Source organism: Macaca thibetana, chromosome 16 (assembly GCF_024542745.1).
Source record: "Macaca thibetana thibetana isolate TM-01 chromosome 16, ASM2454274v1, whole genome shotgun sequence".
NCBI lineage: Eukaryota > Metazoa > Chordata > Mammalia > Primates > Cercopithecidae > Macaca > Macaca thibetana.
The window spans coordinates 55,700,240-55,723,218 of record NC_065593.1 but is presented as its reverse complement, the minus strand read 5'-3'; the positions used below and the strand labels follow the sequence as shown (position 1 = coordinate 55,723,218).

The 22,979-nt window shown below is 50.0% G+C and overlaps 1 protein-coding gene and 1 long non-coding RNA gene across 3 annotated transcripts in view; one reads left to right on the top strand and one right to left on the bottom strand.

Annotated features, from left to right (window-relative positions):
- NSF (N-ethylmaleimide sensitive factor, vesicle fusing ATPase) overlaps positions 1–22,979 on the top strand; it is a 342,977-nt gene that overhangs the window by 1,009 nt on the left and 318,989 nt on the right. The gene's annotated exons all lie outside the window — the stretch shown is intronic.
- LOC126938963 (uncharacterized) lies at positions 2,811–21,936 on the bottom strand. 2 transcript variants are annotated; one of them, XR_007720254.1, is made up of 4 exons: positions 21,842–21,936; positions 11,419–11,484; positions 10,298–10,364; positions 9,803–9,901 (listed from the first exon to the last, which is right to left on the bottom strand). It is a non-coding gene; the product is annotated as an uncharacterized LOC126938963 (long non-coding RNA). The 2 variants fall into 2 exon arrangements; XR_007720253.1 differs by lacking the exons at positions 9,803–9,901; positions 11,419–11,484; positions 21,842–21,936 and adding exons at positions 2,811–2,968; positions 10,511–10,566.

Here is a 22,979-nt window from a genome sequence, read left to right as displayed (position 1 = left end):
AATTTGAAATAAGAAGAGTTGGGCGAATGAGAAGGCGTCTTGGAAGTGAAAACACATCAGAGATGTCAGCCGGAAGATCAGCATGGAAAGGACCTACACACATCCACTTATCTTTACAGAGAAGTTGCATCCCACCAGCCCAGACCAGTGGCTCTCTCCAGGGGGGACGTTTCACAATATCCAAAGACATTTTGGGTTGTCATAGTTGACGGAGTTCTACCGGCATTTGGTGGGTAGAAGCTGTGGTCCAGCTAAACATCCTACAGTGCATAAGACAGCCCTCACGACACAGAATTATCTGGCCCAAAATATCCATGTGCTGAGGCTGAGGAAATCTGGCCTTGACAGCAGTGTGGCACCATGGACAGCAGAAATGCAGCTCCTCCGTGAGGCTGTGATCCAGACCCATTCTGTCTGAAGAAGCTAGGGTCTGCCACTCTGCATTTCCTGAACTCCATCATTTCCAGAGCACTGGGGCCATGGGAAGGCACTGGGGTGAAAGCCGTGGTGGAGCATCAGCGGGCAGTCAGGCAAGCCAGGGCCTGAGACTCTGGGCTTTTGGTGGGAATGTTCCTCACCCTGCCCTCCCCTCATCTCTACTACAGGTATAGGTTGTCCCTTGTTTTCCTCTTCATAAAATCCCACTTTAGAGCCAGAAAGGACTTTGGTCGAAACCAGCCGCTCTAATAGGTGAGGTGCTATTTTTCCATTTTACAGATAGGTATACTGAAATCTAGAGGTTAAATACACAGGGTATGTGCTTAGCTGATTCCCCCAAGAGCTTGGAGCTCCCAGAGGGCAGAGACTGCTTTCCAATCATCGCTGCAGTCCCAGCCTCTGGCAAAGTCGTGTCTCAGCAGATGCCAAATGAAATGTCTTCAGTTAATGGTCACTTTTATCAGTGACTTAGGCCCCACGCTCCTGCCTCCAAGAGAGCGCACTCTCTGAGCACCCATCCTCTTCTGCATCCTGCTCACTACAGCGAGGCACCCCCCTTTTCTGGGGTTCAAGGCCACCCAGTCCTGGATGGGAACAGCCCCCCACCTGACCCCAGGCAGGCAGCTTCAGCCTCCTGGTGGGAAGATGCAGTGGCAGCTTCACCAGCCCTTCACTCCTTCCCTCCCCTCCTTTCCCCTCTGGCCTTACAAAGGGCTCAGGGCAGGACAAATTCCCCCTCCAGGCTCTTGGAAATGTCTTCACTGCGCCCGAGGAAGCCCACGCAAATGGCCACCCTGACCTTCAGCGGCCACTTCTAACTCACAGAGCAAGACCAAGAGAGACCAAAGAGACCTATCAACCAGCAGCAATATGTTATGTGGACCTCACTGGGACTCTGACTCTTTAACAGATTTTTAAAAACAAGCAGAAACCTATAAATAGACAATTGGAAATATGAACCCTGATTAGATATTTGACAATTTCAGGAATGGTTGTTAATTTTTAAAGTGTAATAATGGCATTGTGGTTATGTATTTAAAACGAGTCATTATCTTTTAGAGATACAGACTGAAATATTTATAGATGAAATGACATGATGTCCAGAATTTGCGGAATAATACAGGAAAGGAGGAAGCAGGTGAGGCCATTGATGAAATAAGGTTGGCTGTGAGTTGTTAATTGTGGAATCCAAGTGATGGGTACATGGGGAGTTTATAACATTTTGCCTATTTTGATATGCATTTAAAAATCTTACAGCCTATGAGAGCTGCCTGGGACCACTCAGGGAGCACGCAGACCATGGTGTCCAAACCGTTTTCTGTGGAACCCAAGATTCCAAAAAGATGCCTCAGGACTGGTGCTGAAGGTTGGGTGCAGGGAGCGGGTGGTGAAGGGGAGCCCAGGGACGGGGCTGTGGGGGTACACTTCTGTTTCAACCAGTTTTATATAGTGGAGTTCTATAGGAGATCTCATTTTGGGAGAAACGTTCTGCTCAGAGGAGGAAGCAGTTTTCCAAAGACCATGTGTGTGGGGGCAGCGCAGAGCCGAGCCCGGGCTCCCAGCTCTCAGCCTCCCTGGCTCTGTACCACACCACCTTCCCAGGGCATGGCTGCCACCCCAGGGCCCCTGCCAGACTCAGTGGACCTGCAGTCTAAGTCTGGTGAGCCACAGCAGGATGGGGCTTGGCCACCTGGGGCTCTGCCCTAGGTGGCTAAGGGCATCTGCCTCCCTTGGGCCACCCATTGCTCAATTTTCACAGCCAAGCCTGTGGCTCAGAGCCAGCTTTAGCATTGCTGCCTGCCATCTGGCCAGGCCCCAGTGGCTCAACTGGATGGGGGCCAGCACCTCCCAGGCATGCCTGAGCCAGGGTAGTGCTGACCAGGGTTCAGTCCACTGGCTACACAGCAGGAGCTCATTCCAGAAGAGGAAGGCCTCATGCCCACCCCTTCCCGAGTCCCTCCTGCATGAGAGGACTTGTCTGAGGCTGGCCAGATGGTTCTGTCCCCATGGGGTTGGGGCAAGGGAGTGATAATGGCTCAGATTATGGTTCCCACCTGCAGGCCAGCTGCAGGAGGAGCACAAAGGGCTCCTAAGTCATGTGGCAAGGAGAGGAGGGAAAAGAGGTGTTACCTGTGAGATGGGTATCCATTAGCTGCAAAGAGCCTGGTAGGACTTGTGAGGACATGGAAGGAGGATGGACATCAGTCCATGGTGAAGGAAACAGGTGGCTATGCCAGGGATCTCCCATTGCCCCTCCACATCCACCCTCCACCCTCCCCATCTGCTCTGTGTTCAGGGCTGTCTAAGTCCTCCGTCACCTTCCCACTCTGGCTGGGCTCAGTCAATAAGGAAGTCCATGCTGGAGCAAGGACGGTGAGGTCGGGTACTTATCCCTCCAACTCTCTCCCTGTAGGTTGGCCATGGGCTGGCTGTGTCCCTTGACTGAGGTCCTTGCAGGTCCAGTGGCAGCCTCTCTCCATGGCTCTTCTACAGTGTCTGGGAACTTCTCCCTCTCCTTTTCCTTTTGGACCTAACAAAGGTCACAGCTGAGTTCTCACTGGCCTCAAGATGTTGCATGTCCCCTTGAGGTCTCCCCACCCTGTGCACATATTTGTAAATAGTCCCTGTAACAAGACCTTCTCAAATTATCCAGATACTAGTGGGCTTGGGTCATCCCTTCCTGTTAAGACCTTGGCGACTGCAGGCTGCTTGGGAGCTGAGTTTGCAAATGCTAGTGCATGATGAGGCTTTCCTTGCCTGGGATTCCAGCAAATTGGAGGGATGGGGAGGCCACCCCAGGGGGCCTGATGGGACAGTCCCAAGGCTAGGGGGTGAAGGCAGTATGGGAGTCGCCCCAAATAAACGAGCAGAGACCCCCGTGGAGGAAATCCAGGTGGAGGACTTATTGATAGGGGTGTCACAGAGGTGACCTGGGAGTCTCCCCTCACAGGAAGGATGTTGTTATGGGGCAAAAGAGGCAGGAGGTGGAGAGGGTCAAGGAAGAAAAGCAGTGAAGGTGAAGCTCTGGCCATGCCTCTCCAGCTGTGCCAACTGTGCAGCGGGGGTGCGGTGTGGTGCAGACTCCAGAGGTGCGCCCATGCAGGCTGCAGAAGGAACATGTTCTCTGGAGTCTGGCAGCACCGGGGTCCCTGAATCTCTGACTGCTGTATTCCCACGGTGACTCCCCCTGGCTGGACCAGAATCTCTGCCCACCCCTCCTTTCCAGCCTTGCTCCAGGTCCTCTGCTGTGAACATCCTGCTGGGAGTCAGAGTGAATCCTGCGCACTCCCAAGCCCCCTGCCCTGGGGCTTTTCCTCAAGCTCTGCCTGGAGTAGCCTTCCTTCCCTCTCTCCTGGATTGTAACACACTCCAGGCCCCCCACTCTCATGCATCAGTTCCCACCTTTTTTAGGGTTGTGTCCCCAAATCTGCCTGCCAGACCTGACCCAGCCATCCCCTTGCTGTGTGGCCTTAGGCACATCATGTCTTCTCTCTGGATCTCGGTTTCTTGGTCTGTGAAATAGTAGTGGTGCTGAGAGGTACATTAGGGGAACTCTCCTATTCCTTTCGGAGTTGGATGAATCCACGGACCTAAGTCCTTTGTCCTACTAATAAAAGATGAAAGATGCATGCTTCTCTCATTCATCTTTGTGTTCTCCACAGCACCTAGTAGAGGGCCCCACCAGAAGGACTGGATGGATGATAAATCTCTCTAGAGTGACCAGGGGCCATTCATTCCTTGGCCCTAATTGTCCAGAGTTTGTTCCTTCCAGTGGGTTCATGGTCTCGCTGACTTCAAGAATGAAGCCGCAGACCTTCACGGTGAGGGTTACAGCTCTTAACAGTGGCACAGATCCAAAAATAGTGAGCAGCAGCAAGATTTATCGTGAAGAGCGAAAGAGCTAAAGAAGGAAGCTTCCACAGCGTGGAAGGAGACCTGAGCGGCTTGCCACTACTGGCTGGTGGAGTGGGGGGTGGGGGAGTTGGGGGCAGGGGGAGGTGGCCAGCTTTTATTCCCTTATTTGTCCCCGCCCATGTCCTGCTGATTGGTCCATTTTACAAACCTCTAGCTAGCTACAGAATGCTGATTGGTGCATTTTTATAGAGCACAGATTGGTGCATTTTACAAACCTCTAGCTAGCTACAGAGTGCTGATTGGTGCGTTTTTACAGAGCTCTGATTGGGGCATTTTACAAACCTCTTATAAGACAGAAAAGTTCTCCAAGTCCCCACTGGATCTGGGAAGTCCAGCTGGCTTCACCTCTCACTAAGTTGATAAAAATATCCCTTGGGAACTTGACATCATTTCCGCCCATTTCCTGGCAAATCCAGCATGTTCTCATTTATAATCTGGTCTCCTGAGTAGACTGTCCCCTGAGAGATATATCCAGGACCAGCAATAATAGTTATCCTTTAAACAAAAGACCGCCCCACAGTTACCTCTGGGGTGGGAGCCTGGAAGGAATAAAAGGTGTTCACTGTATTCTTTTTGGATTTCTGTATACAACAAGTTATTATTGTAATATAAAAGAGACTTTTTAGAAAAAAAGTTATACACAAAGACTGATAATTTGGGTTGCTTCCAAAGAGGGGAACTGGGTAGCTAATAATTGAGGCAGGGTGAGAACCAGGGAGGAGACTTCCTGGTCAACTTATGTCGTTTGGTACCTTTGGAATTTGTACCATGTGCATTCATCATCTACCAAAAAATAAATGCAGGCTGGGCACGGTGGCTCATGCCTGTGGTCCCAGCACTTTGGGAAGCTGAGGTGGGCAGATCGCTTGAGCACAGGAGTTTGAGACCAGCCTGGGCAACATAGTAAGACCCTGCCTCAAAAAAAAAAATTATCCAGTCATGGGGGTGCACACCTGTCGTCCCAGCTACTTGGGAGGCTGAGGTCAGAGGATTACTTGAGCCTGAGAGATCAAGGCTGCAGTGAGCCAAGATCATGCCACTGTACTCCAGCCTGGGTGACACAGACCCTGTCTCAAAATGGTAAATAAATAAAAATAAATAAATAAATGCAAATTTATGAAATCACCAGCCTGTGTATAGTCCTTCTGTAGAGATGAGGTACTTTGACATGTAATAGCTCACTTAATCCTCCTCATGCCCCTAGGTAAGTGCGATGATTAACCCTCTTTTCAGATGAGGAAACTGAAGCTCACAGAAGATGAAAGGTTTGCCCAGAGTTTCTAAGTTGGTGTGATATTGCATTGAGGCTCACACTCTGGGTTTGTGATCCTGAAGCAGGTTGCTGATAAGGTTTAGCTAGTCAAATATATTTCCATTAAAAAAAAATGAATTGACATTTTGATGTATGACTCAGTCTTTGGAAGGTTTGTTTATTATGAGTCGAATTCCCATTAAAGGCAACTGAAAAACAGAGTTCCCCATGCTGCAAAGCTGAGGCCCAGACACAGGGTGGAGGAGGCCCCATCAAACTACATATATGAGGGGTCTCCTCAGCCACCCATCCCATCTCAACTCCTCACCTGGGTTCTAGGCTCCTCAACTTCTTTGGAAATTTTGCCTTAAACCTCACTCCCTCTAGGAAGGCTTCACCAGCGCCTCCTGTGGGACTCTCCCTTGCTCCAAGCAAGGTCTAAAGCCCGTTTTCTCTGCTACATTCTCTTTTTTTTTCCCTTTGAGATGGAGTCTCGGTCTGTCGCCCAGGCTGGAGTGCAGTGGCACGATCTTGGCTCACTGCAAGCTCTGCCTCCCGGGCTTATGCCATTCTCCTGCCTCAGCCTCCCGAGTAGCTGGGACTACAGGCACCCACCACGATGCCTGGCTAATTGTTTGTATTTTTAGTAGAGATGGGGTTTCACCATGTTAGCCAGGATGGTCTTGATCTCCTGACCTCATGATCCACCCGCCTCGGCCTCCCAAAGTGCTGGGATTACAGGCGTGAGCCACTGCGCCCGGCCTTCTCTGCTACATTCTAAACTGTCTTGTTCACAGCTACACTTCTGCACATCTCACACTGGGCCTGGCACACAGCAGGAGCTTAATGGATACTCACCAAATGAATGAGTAAACCAATGGCCAGTCCTCTACTCCTGCCAGGCCACCCTAGTTGTCTCCTTTCTCTGTGATTTGTGCCAATCACACCCCTCATTGGGAAGCAGAGGGGCAGTCACAGGGGATGGCCTAGCACTCCCAGCCCCTGAGGAGTCTGTGCCTGCCAGCAACAAGTCTTTCTCCACCCAAGGATGGGTGTGGGGAACCAGCTGCCTGTCTCATTAACAGATGAGTGTCCTGAGCTCTGATGGGTGGAAGGGGGGAGTGTCACAGGAAGGAGGGGGCTGTAAAGGCCTCAAGTGGCTCTTTGGCCATCTCTGAGCAGCGCAGCCTCTGATATTAACTCGGCAGAGCTGTGTCGAAATTACTCACTTCTGCATCTCTGCCGCCCCTTATTTCTCTGTGCTCATCAGCACATGGCCTCGCCGACCTCCCCTGCCACTTCTCAGAGGAAGACAGGAGGAGCTGGGGGGAGACTGAGTTCCATCCTCTTTGGAGCTTGTTCAGATTTTTAATGAGCTGTAGCCCCCCTCATATCCCATCATATCCTGCCACCCGCTGTCACCATCACAGCCACCCTGACCACCTTCCTTCCCCAAAATGTCCCCTCCCTGCTGATCGATCGCCACCTCTCTTCCAGCCTCCCTTCCTCCCTGTCTCTGCCCCGCCCCAGTTTCAGAATTCCTAAGCCCTGGGAAAGCCCAGCCCCACTAATGAGCTAAAGCTGACCTTGTCTCCAGGCCGCAGCAGCTGAATGTATTAACCCCTCACTCCAGCACAGCCCTCATTGACTTCCAAACCACTTTTGCATCATTGTGCAGTCAGTCCAATGGAGCCGTTTATTGGGCACCTGGGGGCAGGGTTGGGGGTGCTGGGGACAAGGTCCTTTCACTTGTGGAGCTGCAACCTCGCAGGAGTAGCTGTAGCATCAGCGGCTCCACGACAGAGGAGAGGTCACTGCTGTGAATCAAGGACACTGGACTCTGGTCTGAGTCTGGCCACCAACTGGTTGCATGACCTTGATCCAGTCCCTTCCTCCCTCTGGACCTTGGTGCTTCTATCTGCAAATAAGGGGTTGAACTTGTTCGGTATTTTCCAAACTGCAGTTTGCAACCCATTACAGGATGGGGAAATAAATTTAGTGTCAGAACCAACATTCGAAGAAAGAAAAAAACTTAAAGCAACTGCATCAGAGCACGGCACACAATAGAGGTAAGTATCACACAAAGAAACGTACTGGGCCAGCACGGTGGCTCATGCCTGTTTGGAAGGCCGAGGTGGGCAGATTGCTTGAGCTCAGGAGTTCAAGGCCAGCCTGGGTAATGTTGTGAAATCCTGTCTCTACAAAAAATATAAAAATTAGCCGGTCATGGTGGTGCGTGACTGTAGTCTGAGCTACTCGAGAGGCTGAGGCAGGAAGATCGCTTGAGCTCAGGAGGTTGAGGCTGCAGTGAGTTGAGATTGTGCCGCTGCACTCCAGCCTGGGTGACAGAGTGAAGCCCTGTCTAAAAAATAAAAATAAAAAAAATGTCTCTTGGCTGCACATGTGTGTACATGTTTCCACAGGTACCTGCATGTATGTGTAAGTGTGTCTATCTGTGTCTATGGTTGAGTGTGGACTATATGTATATGCACGTGTGTTTTGTGCACTTGTGTGTCTGTGTGTCTGTGCTGGGTCACAACACAGAGTGGATTTCTTACGATGAGTCACAGTCAAAATATCTTGGGAAATGCTGGTGAACATGGTCCCTAAGATTCTTCTGGTTCCAACACTACATCGTTTCCAATGCTGTTAGAAGAGGGGCCCTGAGGGGCTCCTTCTAGCCACAGGATAGGGAAAACTTCATCAAAGACTTGGTGACATTTGTACTTTCAAAGATGAGTAGGATTTCTACCAACAGAGAAATGTAGGGGACAGAGGGGAGAGAGACAGGGGAGAAGGGACAACAGCATTCCAGGTGGAGGCACCATTGTGAGCAAAGGCCGGGAGGTGGGACTGTGCTCCGTCTGTTTGGGGAACAGTGAGGAGTCCTAGGACCCCAGGACAGGGGATGACATTCTGAGGTTGGAAACCTGGGTTGGGGCCACGTCTTGTGGCGGCCCATGGTTTCCACTTAGGGGCTTTGCACAGGGATGATGGGAAGCCAGGTAAGGCTTTTGATATCCCAACAGCCCCAGGAGGGACCCCAAGACTCCATGCTTCCCCCTGTCTTCCAGGAAAGGACTTTTAGACTCATTTAGACTAAGGGATGACTGACTGACAAGACTTCATGAACCACCTGTTTCATAGGGGTGGTGGGTGACTTATTATTGGCAAGTGGTTCTAAGGCAGAGGGTCTGACGTAGGGCTGCTTCTCTGTACGTGCTGACCACTGCTCTGCGAGGGGGTTGCACACCCACATGTTGGCATTTCAGAGACTTTGATGCATGTGAGCATACTTGGGACAGAGTATTTGCCCTTGTGAGGGCTCACCATGCCTAAGGATCTAGACAGAAACAGATCAACTTATTTAATCCTTCGTTTGCAGACGAGGAAGCTGAAACCCAGAGATGTGACTGGCCCAAGGTGTCACAGTGGGTGAGAACTTATTCCTTAGGCCATTAGACTCCCTAAAGCTGCACCTTCGGGCCCCTTTGTGTTGCTGCTGGGCAGAGGGGGATGCGAGAGGGTGGAGAGGGTGCTGAAGAGGTGGGATTGGGAGGCCTCAGGAGGTGGCTGCCTACTCAAAAAGACTCTTACTTACTTTAAAACAGCTCAGGCCGTCTCCCGTCCCCCACAGAAGGTCCCCACTCCCTACTCTGCAGGGCAATTCCTTGACAGTCACATTAGTGAATGTGAGCATCTTCCCTTGATGCTCTGCCCTTCAGCACCAGGGCAGGACCTGGACACCAGGGTCATTCCCTCCCTGGTACCTATGGAGACTGGATGCTGAGGAGGGAAAGGTGAAGCCACAGCCAACTATTTTTAGTTCAAGAATTGGTTGCCAGGAACACTGAGCCAACTCTCTGCTGTATATTAGGGATGCGACAGCAGTGTTTTTCGCAGGGTCTAATTGTGAGGATTTATTGTAACACGCAACTTGTCAGCCACTGCTCTGCCTGGGGCCCAGTCTCCTTGTCATCGGAATCTGAGCTATTTCCCAACTCCTTGGGTGCAGGGGAAGGGAATGGGCAGAGAAGGAGCAGGAGTGTGCCCTGGGACCCTGGACAGCTCACAGCCGACCCTGCACCAAGAGTCCCTCTGCCCAGTAGCGGGCAGACAGGAGAAAAGTGATGGAGTGGATTGGAAGCAAAGAGAGAGGGCCTGGGGCTGCCCACAGTTGGGCCCACAAGACTCAACCTTGACTTTCCTTGGAGCTTCAGATCTGGAAGAGGCTCAGTGGGAACAAGCTGACAGCTTTTTCTCTTGTGCATGACAGTAGCATAGGAGGGCACGGGCCTGGGTAACAGCAGAGAGTTTTCAGTTAGATGGAACAAGGACCTCCTTGATGTGAGGGTGATGGAGACAAAGAGGGGACAGTGTCTGGTCTCAGCAGTGGCAGTGGTCATCCTTCTGCCAAGGGAGGGGGAGAGATATACAGACACCTAGCAAAGCCTACTATGTGCTGGGCACACTTTGCAGCACCCCGATGGGACCTTATTTAATCCCCTGCAGAGGGGGCACACCCCAGTGCATGGACAGCCTGTGAAGGGGGCTGCCCACCCCACGGCCCTCCCCATTGCATAGATGAGGAAACTGAGGCTCGGGTAGATATTCACCTAAGGTCTCATAGCAGTAAGGAGGCTACAGCTGGGATTTTTACCCAAATGGGTCCAACTTCAGAGCTCTACTCACCAACCATCATTGACTAGGACCTCAGGAACTGGAAGGAGGGGTCCTCTTTTCCCTTGTTCCTGCATACCTGGAATTCCGGGACAAAAAGACATTCAGCCAGCCAGCCAACCAGCCAACAAATGCACCAGGTACTGCGCCAGGCCCCTGGAATACAGGTAGCCACCCAGGAAGAGCTGATGTGAAAAGATCATTTCATCCAGCCTCCTGCCTCACCTCTTCCTCTCCAAAAACAGTGGTCTGCATTTCAAAACACTCGAGAAAGGAAGCGCTGCAACCGTCCTTCTTCCCTTAAATAGTCAGGACTATTTAAGAAGCTTCTGATGTCTCAGGCAGGGGATAGGGGAAGGACGGCTTGGACTCTCAGCATCTTGGGGGAAGGCTGGACTCAGGCCTACTTTCCTTATTTAGAAACCCTGGAGTAATGATGCAGAACCACCTTATGGGAATGCTAAATGAGAAAGAGAAGGTTGAATGCCGCTGGCCATGGGTTCAACTTTCCCGAGACAAGCTAAAATTGGACTTATCATTACAGCAGGCACCAGGTATATGTTTATTCTTCATAATTATTTTTAGTTGTATAGACTACGTTTTTAATAGGTAATGCAAACTTGCACATGATGCAAAAATCAAAAGGTGCACAGGAAATATCCTGAACATCTCCCTCCCTTCCCTACTTCCAGTCACCTAATTCCTCTCTCCACAGGCTCCAAGGTTATCAGTTTCTTGGTAGATTTGCAGAGACTGTCGCTCCAATAAATAAGCAATTACAGCTATATATTCTTTTTGTTTTATACAAATGTGCTCTTCTATACCTTGCTTTTTTTCCCACTTAGCAATTTATCTTGGAGATTGTTACAAATCAGTCCATAAAGTGTAGCCCCCTCCATTCCTTTTTAATGACTGCATAATATTCTGCCAGTTGAATGAACCCTGATCTGCCAAACTCATCCCCAGTGATGGACGTTTAGGTGTTTCCAATCTTTGGCTCTTATAAGTAGTGCTGCAATAAATAACCTCATTCATAGATCGTATGGCATATGAAAGGTTATATTTATGGCATAAATTCCCAGAAGTGGAGCTGCTGGTCCATGAACATGTACATTTATAATTTTGGTACTTACTGCTAAATCTTTCTCCAAATAGATTGCACCAATTTACACTGTCTTGAGTTTCCCCAGAAGCAGGACCTGAGAAAAAGATTCAAGGGCAGGTTGTTTATTTGGGAGGTAATCCCAGGAAGTCCCAGGAGGGAGGTGGGGAAGGGGGACAGGGGAGGGAAGAAAGCCTGGTGACTGGAGCTTAATCCCATTGAGGAACTCAGGGAGGCATGTGGGACCCCCAGCTCGGAGTCATCCCAGTGGAGGGCACCAGGGTAGGGCACTGGCAGCATCCGCCATCCCCTCCTCTGGAAACGCAGGGGTCTCTGTTGCCCCACACTTTCACTCTGGGAAAATCTGATCATCCTTCCCCTCACACCCCTCCCTGGGCCCCATCTCACCCCAGTGCATGGACAGCCTGTGAAGGCCCTGCCCCAGGTTGGCACTGATCACTCTGCCCCTGCAGGGTCCCTCCTAGCTGCCAAGCCCTGGGGAAGGTACAGAGGCACATCTGGGGTCACAAAACCCTAAACGCCCTAAAAGGAAACTACCTGTGGTACAACCTTTGTGCCCGTCCCCACCCACCCTCCAGCCATCGCACAAAACATGCCCACTCCAGAATTGTTTAACCGATCGAGCGTAAGATTCTGCCCTTGTGCCCCGGAAGCCACACCCTGCATGTGAACTCCATGTAGGGACAAGGCCACACTCACTGGGGCACAGACATAGATGCTAGGAAACAGCCCAGGCTGGGGTGAAGGCTCTGCAGGTGGGCAGGACCAGGTCTGGGGGTGGTGGTGGCCCTCGGGGCTCCAGGACCCTCTTCCAGCTCCCTACATCTGCTTTCCTAACCCTGTCCCCACCAGGCTGGTTCAGAGCTCCAGGCTCCCCCTCCCCAAGGTCCGTGAGGAAGACTTGGGAGAAGTGGGTCCTATAGGGGTCAGCCCTGGCCTCCTAGCCCAGGGAGTTGCTGACTAGGTTCTCTGTGGCCTCCTCTCATCTTCAAGATGCTATCCCCCAACCTAACTTATTTAATGGAGGGCTACTGTCCTCACTAGGGCACTAGCAGTCAGCTTATTTAACTGAGGGCTACTGTCTTCACTAAGGCCCTAGCAGTCAGCTTATTTAACTGAGGGCTACCGTCCTCACTAGGGCACTAGCAATCAGAGACACAGAGTAATAAGAGAAAGCACAATCCTCTATGCAACCAGGCTCAGGGCAGGACCCTAGTCAAGGCCTATTAGCCCTTAAAGCAAACCTGCAGCTTCCAGTAACATAAACGTGGTGTTAATGTAGGAACAGAAATGGCCACCCTGACATCTGCTTAAGCAAGGTGAGGTATTAGCTACAGTCTATCCCCACCTGAGTCCTTTCTTTACTTGACTGTTAACAGAAATGCTGAGAGAAAACCCAGCAATTGTGGCAGCCAGCTCAGAGTCAGGGAGCTGGAACCTAGGCTGGCACACACCCCTGCCAAGCTTAGCTGGCTAACACTGGGGCCAGGCCTGGTGGCTGCCTAGGTCTTAGTTTACTCCTTTATAAAGTAAAGATCTGGGCCGGGCGCGGTGGCTCAAGCCTGTAATCCCAGCACTTTGGGAGGCTGAGACGGGTGGATCACGAGGTCAGGAGATCGAGACCATCCTGGCTAACATGGTGAAACCCCGTCTCTACTAAAAAATACAAAAAACTAGCCAGGCGAGGTGGCGGCGCCTGTAGTCTCAGCTACTCGGGAGGCTGAGGCAGGAGAATGACGTGAACCCGGGAGGCAGAGCTTGCTGTGAGCTGAGATCCGGCCACTGAACTCCAGCCTGGGCGACAGAGCGAGACTCTTGTCTCAAAAAAAAAAAAAAAAAAAAAAAAAAAAAAAAAGATCTTGGACTAATTCAGTTGATAAATATACAAAGCTCAAAAGCACCTATTACATGCCAGATGCTAGGGAAACAGCTGAGCAGCACACAATTCCTGCCCTCGAAGAGTTTTCTGTCTGGCAGGGACGGGCACAACCAGCCAACTCCATGTGAAAGAAACAGAATAAATGGTGTATAAGGGTCCCAGAGGCACAAATAAAGACACTGGTTAATTCTCCCTGGGGGAAAAGTAGGGGAACACCACTTAGTGTCAAGGGCGTTTGAAGTGGGCTTCAAAGGGTGAGTAGGAGTTTTCAAGAGAGACCTCAATGACCCCTTCAATCTTCCAGAGTGAAAATTCTATTCTCTAGTCCACAGCAACATTTTTAAACTGCACTCTACAAAACTTTAGTATCTTCAAGATGTAAAGTGCTCTTAATTAAAAAAAAAGTTACATGATGATAGAGGTTTGGGAAGCAGTGAGTCAAAATCAAACTGGAGTCCTTGCTACAGGACTCCTCAGAGCAGCTCTTACCTGGGAGCCCCATCTCCCCTCAAGGGAGAGCAGAGCTGGACAGGAAGGGCAGCCCAGACTGGGAGAACACAGACTAGCTCCACCTTTTCTCCCTCCCTCCCCCTTCCCTCTTCCTTCCTTTCCTCCTTGTCTTCTTTCCCTCCATTTAACCATATACCCATCCATCCACCCATCCATCCATCCAGCCATCCATCCAACCATCCATCATCTATTACTACAAAGGGCCTTGAGTCCCTCCTCTGTACCAGTCACTGTATAATTAACAAGATGTCTGCTGCTAATGAAAGATTCCTTCCGGCCAGGCGTGGTGGCTCACGCCTGTAATCCTAACGCTTTGGGAGGCCAAGGCAGGAGGATCACTTGAGCCCAGGAGTTGGAGACCAGCCTGGGCAACATAGTGAGACCCTGTCTCTTAAAGCAAAAAAAAAAAAAAATTTTTTTTCCTTTCCTTCCTGCCGCCGTGATTTCTTTCTTTCTCCTCCCTTTATTCATTCCTTCTCCCCTTCACCTTCTCTAACTTTCTGGTCCCTGTCTCTCGTTGGCATGCTCTGAGTGCTCGTTACATCCAAATTCCAGCCCTGTCCCTCCTAAGGGGACTCTGGGCACAAGGACTTTCATGGGGAGCTTGACGCCCACTGCACTTGGTACACCAAGGAGAGCAGACAGGGGTAGGCTGCTCTGTTCTGAGGATAAACCCTCTGGCAATTCAGTGCTCAGAGAGGTGGAATGAAGGAGCAGGGACACAGGTGGGCCCCGAGAAGGCAGTTAAACACTATCAAGTGCTTACTATGTGCTGAGCACAGGTTAGGGCTGCTACGTATACCAGGTAATTTCCTTGGTTCCAAAATGCAGGTCAAGGAGTGTTATTTTCTAGATTATTACCTATGAGGAACCTGAGGCTCAGAGAGGTTATGCAATGGATCCAAGGTCACACAGGAGTGAATGGAGACCAGAGGCTATTGACCCCAAAGTGCCTGCTTCTTGGAGGAGTGACACTGATGCAGTGATGGAGGGAGGCGGCGATGGGCTGGCCTGTTGGGGAGGCCCTTGACCAGAGGCCAAAGACAAGAGCGAGTCTGCAGGCGGCTGGTCTGGCTGGGGTTGCGGATAGCCGCCAGGATGGAGCACAGAGCTGAGACGGGAGATGGGAAGGGGCTGCTGAACAAGACTGCTGGCAAGAGGAGCGGAGAGGCTGGCTTCCCAGAAGTGGTTCATCAGAGACCCACGGACAAAGGCTAAGGGAGTGGATGGGACACCTGGGGAAAGGTACCGAGACTGCAGCGAAAGTTTCTCTGCTTTATCTGCTGCAGGTTATGTTGTGTGTATTGATTTTCTCTTAATAAAATCCATTCCAATATTTTTTTAAAAAAGAATAATGACAGTGGATGCCTGTGGAGACAAGAAGCTTGGCAGAAATTGTTTAGTACTGGGCACAGGCCCCGGGAGGAAGGGGCGGCCCCTCCCCACTGGGGAAGGAGGACACCGCGGGTGGGTGAACAGGCGTGAGAAAGACACAGGGGCCAGAAAGACAGAGCGGAGGTCCTCAGACTTCAGTCTCTGCCACTCCTTCGCTCCCACGAGCCCCCTGGGTGGGAGCAGAGGCCGCTGCCCTTGGCCATGCCTCTGCTGGGACGTCTGCACAGGCTCCAGGTTTCCCTCGTGTGACCCCCGTTCCCCCGCCTGGTGCTGGGCCTTTCCTGCACTGCCTGGCAGCTGTTAGACCTGGGGAAGCCACATCACCTGTCTGATGCTTACCTTTCTTGCAAACCAGGAATAACACCACTTTGCGGATGCCTCTGCCTACTCCACAGGAAGTTGTGATAACATTTTAATTTTGCTTGTTTTTAAAAAAGCATTATGCAGAATCTAAAAGTCTCCCCAAGAGGCAAGGGAGGAGGATGAAAGGGCGTTGATACCCACCCCTCTGCAGAGCAGGCCTTCTCCCCAGTCAGATGCCCCCTCACTCACGCGCACCTCCTCCCTCTCCTTCGCGCTGGTCCTCATCCCACCCATGTCCCGTTCTGGAAGCGGAGGTGGAATTCGCAAGGTGGGACAGTGCCCTAGAGGGGCTGGCCACTTTCTCTCTGGCCACCTGTTTGTAAATCAAGTAGCTACCACCACAGAGCCTGAGCCAGGGGAGAGTCGATTCTTCAGGAACAGGTAACTGAACCGTGACAACTTACCCACTGCTATTCTTAAACAGATTTTTTTTTCTCATAAAGCAGAGACTTGTTAAAATAATGATACAAATACTTATCTAACTCCTCTCTTTTGCCCATTAAATTTAAGACAAGATCTCATTGGAAGTGAGATTTAATGTAACCCAGATCTCTGAGTACAGATGGGGGCTTTCCGTCCAATAGAAACTGTTATAAATCTCTGCTTAACTCAATTCTGGCTTCTCCCTCAGCCTCTCTGGAAATCCTTTAGTTGTCAAAATTCATGGTTCTGGACCTATCCATAAACATTTGCAAACCGTTTGCAATTTTTCTTTTTTAAAGGCCTTTTTGCAGGCTTCTCCCCTGCCATGCCGACGGAGTCAGTGACTTCTAACGATCTAAGCAGGACCTCACCTGCCTCCCCTACACCTTGCCGATTCTTTCTTCCCAGGAAGAATTTGGCCTTTTTAAGAAAACATTTAAATAATCATGTGTCTGAAAGATCCATCATCCCAGGTGTACAGTCTCCTTTTAATCAGGAACACTCTGAGGCCCGTGTGACGGCTTCCTGTAAACAAGCCCCAGACAGCTTGTGCAGGGGTGGAGTGTTGTGCTTTGCCAGGTCTCTCGCACCACACTTTTTCTTTTTGAGACAGACTCTCACTCTGTCGCCCAGGCTGAAGTGCAGTGATGCTGTGGCGCGATCTCGGCTCACTGCAACGTCTGCCTCCCGTTCAAGCGATTCTCCTGCCTCAGCCTCCAGAGTAGCTGGGACTACAAGCGCGCACCCCCTTGCTTGGCTAATTTTTGTATTTTTAGCAGAGATGGGGTTTCGCCATGTTGTCCAGGCTGGTCTTGAACTCCCAGCCTCAGGTGATCCACCCACCTCAGCCTCCCAAAGTGCTGGGATTATAGGGGTGAGCCGCCGCCGGCCCAGCCTCACCAGACTCCCCAGCCTCACCAGACCCCCCTCACGCTGTTGCCTCTTGTATGCGTCTGCCCTGGAATGCCCCTTCCCATTATGCCTTCTTCAAGGCTCAGAACAAATGTCACCTCCTGCATAGAGCTTTCCAGAACCCGCCAAGTTAGCATGAACATTCCTGTTGAGTCCCTTGACACTCTGCCAGTGATGTGGCTGAGGCATGAGCTGTGGATCAAACTGCTTGGGTCACCACTTCCGCCCTACCACTGCCCTCTAGGACCTTGGGGAGTTGCTTAACCTCAATAAGCCTCAGTTTCCCCCTGAAAAATAGGATGAAAACAATAGTTGTGGAGATTAAATATGAGCCATGGGCCAGGTGTGGTGGCTCACACCTATAATCCCAGCACTTTGGGAGGCCCAGGCGGGCAGATCACCTGAAGTTGGGAGTTCGAGACCAGCCTGATCACCATGGAGAAATTCCATCTCTACTAAAAATACAAAATTAGCCGGGTGTGGTGGCGCATGCCTGAAATCCCAGCTACTTGGGAGGCTGAGGCAGGAGAATTGCTTGAACCCAGGAGACAGAGGTTGCAGTGATCCGAGATCACACCATTGCATTCCAGCCTGGGCAACAAGAGTGAAACTCTGTCTCAAAAAAATAAAGATAAAGGCTGAGCGTGGTGGCTCACGCCTGCAATCCCAGCACTTTGGGTGGCCGAGGCAGGCAGGTCACAAGGTCAGGAGATGGAGACCATTCTGGCTAATACGGTGAAGCCCTGTTTCTACTAAAAATACAAAAAAATTTAGCTGGGCATGGTAGCGGGCTCCTGTAGTCCCAGCTACTTGGGAGGCTGAGGCAGGAGAATTGCTTGAACCCGGGAGGCAGAGCTTGCAGTGAGCCGAGATCACACCACTGCACTCCAGCCTGGACAACAGAGCGAGACTCTGTCTCAAAAAATAAAATAAAATAAAAATAAAATAAATATGAACCATGTAATCAGCCTGGTGGATGCCAAGGGCTGCCCATATGTCAGCTAATTGCAGTGGCCCTGGCTATAGATATTTGTCTTCCTGTGTTTCTCCCACTAGACCCTGGGCCCTTCAAAGACATGGGTCATGCCTCATTCATCTTGCAGCACATCAGGACAGCTCAGGGCTGACCTTAGCCATGTAGCCTTCTTTGAATGTTCCAATCCTCCTGGTCCTTTCTGTTTCTTGAAACCCCACTAGCATTCATTCTACCCATCTGTATTCATTAGGATTATGTTTAGGTACACATAATAGAAAATCAAAATAGTGTGGCGTGGAGGAGATCACAGTTTGTTTCTCTTTCATGCGTCCCAGCAGGTAATTAAGAGAGAATAGGGTGTGTCAGCTTTAGGATCTCACATCTTATTGCTCTGCCAAGTGTGACTCCAACTTCAGGATCCAAAATGGCAGCACCCATGCTCTTGGCAGCCAATGGAGGAATAGACAGACACTATCACTTAAGGAAGGTTCTGGAGGCTCTCACAGGACCTTACCACTTATAGCCATTGGTCAGAACTTAGCCATATGGCCATACCTACCTGCAAAGGATGTTGGGAAATGTAGTGTCTAATCTGGGCAGCCATATATTCAGCTAAAAAGAGAGAGCTGGGTACAGTGGCTCATGCCTGCAATCCCAGCTACTTCGGGGCTGAGTTAGGAGGATCGCTTGAGGCCAGGAGTTTGAGATCAGCCTGGGTAACACAGCAATCTCTAAAAATAAGTAAATAAAAAGGGGGGAGAATGAATACTGGGGAACAATGTCTACCATCCCCACACAATTTAACACTTAGTTTACCTCTTCCTTTTTAAACAATTTTTTAAAATTTATTAGGATAACATACAATTTACCATCTTAACCATTTTCAAGCATACAGTTCAGTGGCATCAAGTACGTTCACATTGTTTGCAACCACCTCCAGAACGCTTTGTATTTTTTTGAAATAGGGTTTTACTCTATCGCCCAGGCTGCAGCCTTGACCTCCTAGCCTCAAGCAATCCTTCCACCTCAGCCTCCCAAGTAGCTGGGACTATAGGCACAAGCCACCAAGCCCAGCCAATTTTTGTTGTTGTTGTTGTTGTTTGTTTGTTTGTGTTTTGAGACAGAGCCTTGCTCTGTCACCCAGTCTGGAGTGCAGTGGCATGGTCTTGGCTCACTGCAACCTCTGCCTCCTGGCTTCAAGTGATTCTCCTGCCTCAGCCTCCCTAGTAGCTGGAATTATAGGCATGTGCCACCACACCCAGCTATCTTTTTTGTGTTTTTAGTAGAGATGGGGTTTCACCATGTTGTCCAGGCTGGTCTCAAACTCCTGACCTCAGGTCATCCACCCACCTTGGCCTCCCAAAGTGCTAGGATTACAGGCCTTTTTTGTATTTTTTGTAGAGGCAGGGTTTCACCATGTTGCCCAGGCTGGTCTCAAACTCCTGAGCTCGAGCAATCCTCTCACCTTGGCTTCCCAAAGTGCTAGGATTACAGGCATGAGCCACCTCGCCCAGCCTCCAGAAAGCATTTTATCTTGCAAGACTGAAACTCTATACTCTATAAAAGTAACTCCCCATTCCCCACTCCCCCAACCTCTGGCACCCACCATTCCACTTCTTTCTCTATGAATATGACTACTCTAGGTACCTCATCTAAGTGGAATCATACGGTATTTGTCTTTTGTATTTGCCTTTAGCATAACGTCCTCCCATAATGTTCTCCCAGGTTGTTGCGGGTGTTAACAATTAATTTCATATAGTCACGGTAGTGATTTCTGCTGTTCCTTGACATTGGACTTGCCTTCCTACTAGAATTGAACATCTTCACTCCTTGGACAAAATTGCGTTGAAGGATTAATATGTACCAACCGGAATGCCAGGTGCTGGGATGGAGGCTTGGGGTAAAGGCAATGTGTCATGCTCCTCTCTGCCCTGCAACACCTTTCCGGGGTGGTATTGGTTCATATTGCTGCTTCATAAATATTTATTCCATGATTGGAAAGTCATGCTAGTCTATGATCTCGGTGGTTCTTCAGTGTTTTACGTTGGGGACACTCAACCAGGGACCCCACAGATCATTTGACTCACTTTCTCTCATGCATTCTCTCTGGTTGGCTTTCAACTTTAGACCTCCTGTCTCTAGTCCCCTCCCATGTTCCCTGAAAGCCTTTTCACTCATCTGTGCTCCACTGCAAGGGGAGAGGCCAGACTTCATATCTGCTCTCCACTGGGGCAGAGGAAATGTCAGAGAGGCAGATGTGCCCTTTGGGGAGACCTCCCTCCCCCAGCCCATCTCCTTTCTCTGCCTTCCACTCCCAACAGATGAGTGTATACTTCCGGGAGGTAGATTCTACTCTCAAAAGAGGAGTGTATACTTCCAGGAGGTAAATGTACCTGGCCTTGCACCCAAATACGTCTGGCCCTATATCTGAATCCCATGAGGGAACCTGTTAAAATAGAAACAAACAAACAAAAACAGGAAAAACAAGATTCCTGGGCCCTACTCCAAACCTACGGAGTCAAAATTTCTGAGGATGAGGGACCAGAAATCTTACTTTTCAAACAGTTCCCCTGCTGATTCCACTGCACTCAGCCCGACACCAGGAACCACTAGAATACAGAGGAAGGAGTCTGTGGACCTGAACAACCCTAGCTCTAAAGTCAATTCCAGCACGTATTTGCTGTGAAACCTTGGCCAAGTTACTTAACCTCTCCGAGCCTCATACCAATATCTGCCTTATAATGTAGTAGTGAGAATTACATAAAATGATGCATAGAAACTTTTTAGCACAGGGTCTGGCATGCCCAGATCCTAATAAATAGGGAGCTGATGTTGCAGTTATTATTACATCAATAATAATTATTACATCAATAATAATTATTATATAAATATTAATATCAATAACTATTACATCAATAATTATTATTACATCAATAATAATATCAATAAGAATTATTACATCAAAAATTACATCAATAATTTACATAAATATATAGATATTATAATTGTATATATTATTATAGCAATAATAATTATTATTATTACTCAAATGCCTGGCACAGCCCACTCTGAGGACTGTAGTTCTGATAGTTCTGGTGCTGCTATCAGGCAAGGCCCTTAGAGAGAGTGTCTCAAGTTGAAAGCCAGCTAGATAAAAGACAGCAATGAGGCTATTTGCTAGATGCTGGGCTCAGTGATAGTAAAAGCTCCAGGGAGACCAGGGAGATGAAAGAAAGGGACTCGCCATGTAAGTGCCATTACCCCACCGCAGCAACATCTGCCAGAAGCACTTATCCTGAGTACTCCAGCCACCGCCACCCATTAGCTGTCTGCAGCAGCAGAGGCTGACAGAAACTTCAGGGCAGGGAAGTCGTATGGAGGAGTCCTTCTGGGCTGGAGCAGGGTCCAGCTGGCACCGCCCCAGAGCCCTGCTCCTGGCTGGGAGGGAGAGGAAGTCAGTCCCTGGAGCAATGTCCGAAGTGATGGCAAGAAGGAAGGCCATGCTGGGCCTAAGAGATATTCCATGCAGGCTTAGGGATATTCCATGCAATCTTAGGTCTCAGCGCCAATGTTGCCTCCTTTGGGCTGAGTTCCAGGCTTCCCTGCACATTCTACTTCCATGGCAGCCCTGGCCTTTCTGCTCTGATAGTCCTGGTCTGCCATCCCCACTGGAGGACAGTGGTTTAACCAACCTCCGCTTGCACCGCTTCGCGCTCGGTCTTATACATCTGCTTCACTGGCCTCCTTTCAGTTCCTCAAACCTATGGAGCTGTTCCCAGCCCTGGGGCCTTTGCACTTGCTGTGCTCTCTCCTGGCTCCTGGCTCTTTCTCTTTACTTTTCAGGTCCTAGAGAGCCCTCCCTGCATTGCCCCCGTTCAAAGGAAGCCACCCACCTGCTCTTCATCACGGCATCCTGTGTATTTCCTTTATGGCACCTGCACAATCCAGAACCATCTTGCTTGTTGATCTATTTACCTGTTTATTGTCTGTCTTCCATGGAGAGGAACGTGTGAGCTCTGTAGAGGTAGGAATATCTGTCCCGTTCATCTCTGTCTCCAGAACCCAGCACAGTGCCTGATGTGGAGCAGGAACTCAATGCTTCCTGTTGAACAGTTCGATTTTCTAGTCATCTCAGTCCTTGGCACCTGGCACGGTGTCAGGAACCTAAGAGCTGCCTAAGAAATGTTTATTAAATGAAGAAATGATACCATCAGCCACTCCTGCATTGGATCATTACCAGGGATAATCTTTTTCTTTTTCTTTCTTTCTTTTTTTTTTTTTTTTTGAGACAGAGTCTCACTCTGTTGCCCGGGCTGGAGCGCAGTGGCGCGATCTAGGTTCACTACAAGCTCCGCCTCCTGGGTTCATGCCATTCTCCTGCCTCAACCTCCCAAGTAGCTGGGACTACAGGCACCCACCATCATGCCCGGCTAATTTTTTGTATTTATAGTAGAGACGGGGTTTCACCATGTTAGCCAGGATGGTATCGATCTCCTGACCTCGTGATGCGCCCACCTTGGCCTCCCAAAGTGCTGGAATTACAGGCGTGAGCCACCGCACCTGGCCCAGGAATCTTCTTAGAGTGATCCTAGAGCTAGAAATCCATTTGTTCAACAATATGTATAGAAATTCTCTATGCCAGGCCCTGAGCTAGGCTCAGAGGATGCAGCAGATATCAGGACTGAAGCAGAGTCCATTCATGGTCCACATTACAGAGGCGAGGGGGTCAGGTGGAGAGAGGGATTCTCAGGGAGGTGAGTGTAGACACTCTCAACACCTTTTTTCTCCCATCCTTTCCCTGAATTCAGAGATGCTCCCTATGCCATCATCCTCCCGGGTTGTGTTTGTGGGTTTGCTGGCAGGGGGTTGAATGTTGGACGAGAAGTCAGAGGAAATTGCTCTTCGCTGGCAGATCAAAGCCGTGAAACTCAGAAACAAAGCCTCTCCTCTCTCCCCATCCCTGTCCCTCTGCTTCTGCCCACCGACAGCCCAGACAGCCTGCAATCAGCCACCTTCATTATGAAGACTGATGTTACCAGACAGGGACCTGTGCAAGCTTTTGCTGTGTCTGATTTTGACAGTAGGAATTTAGAGCTCTTGGTAACCAGATCAA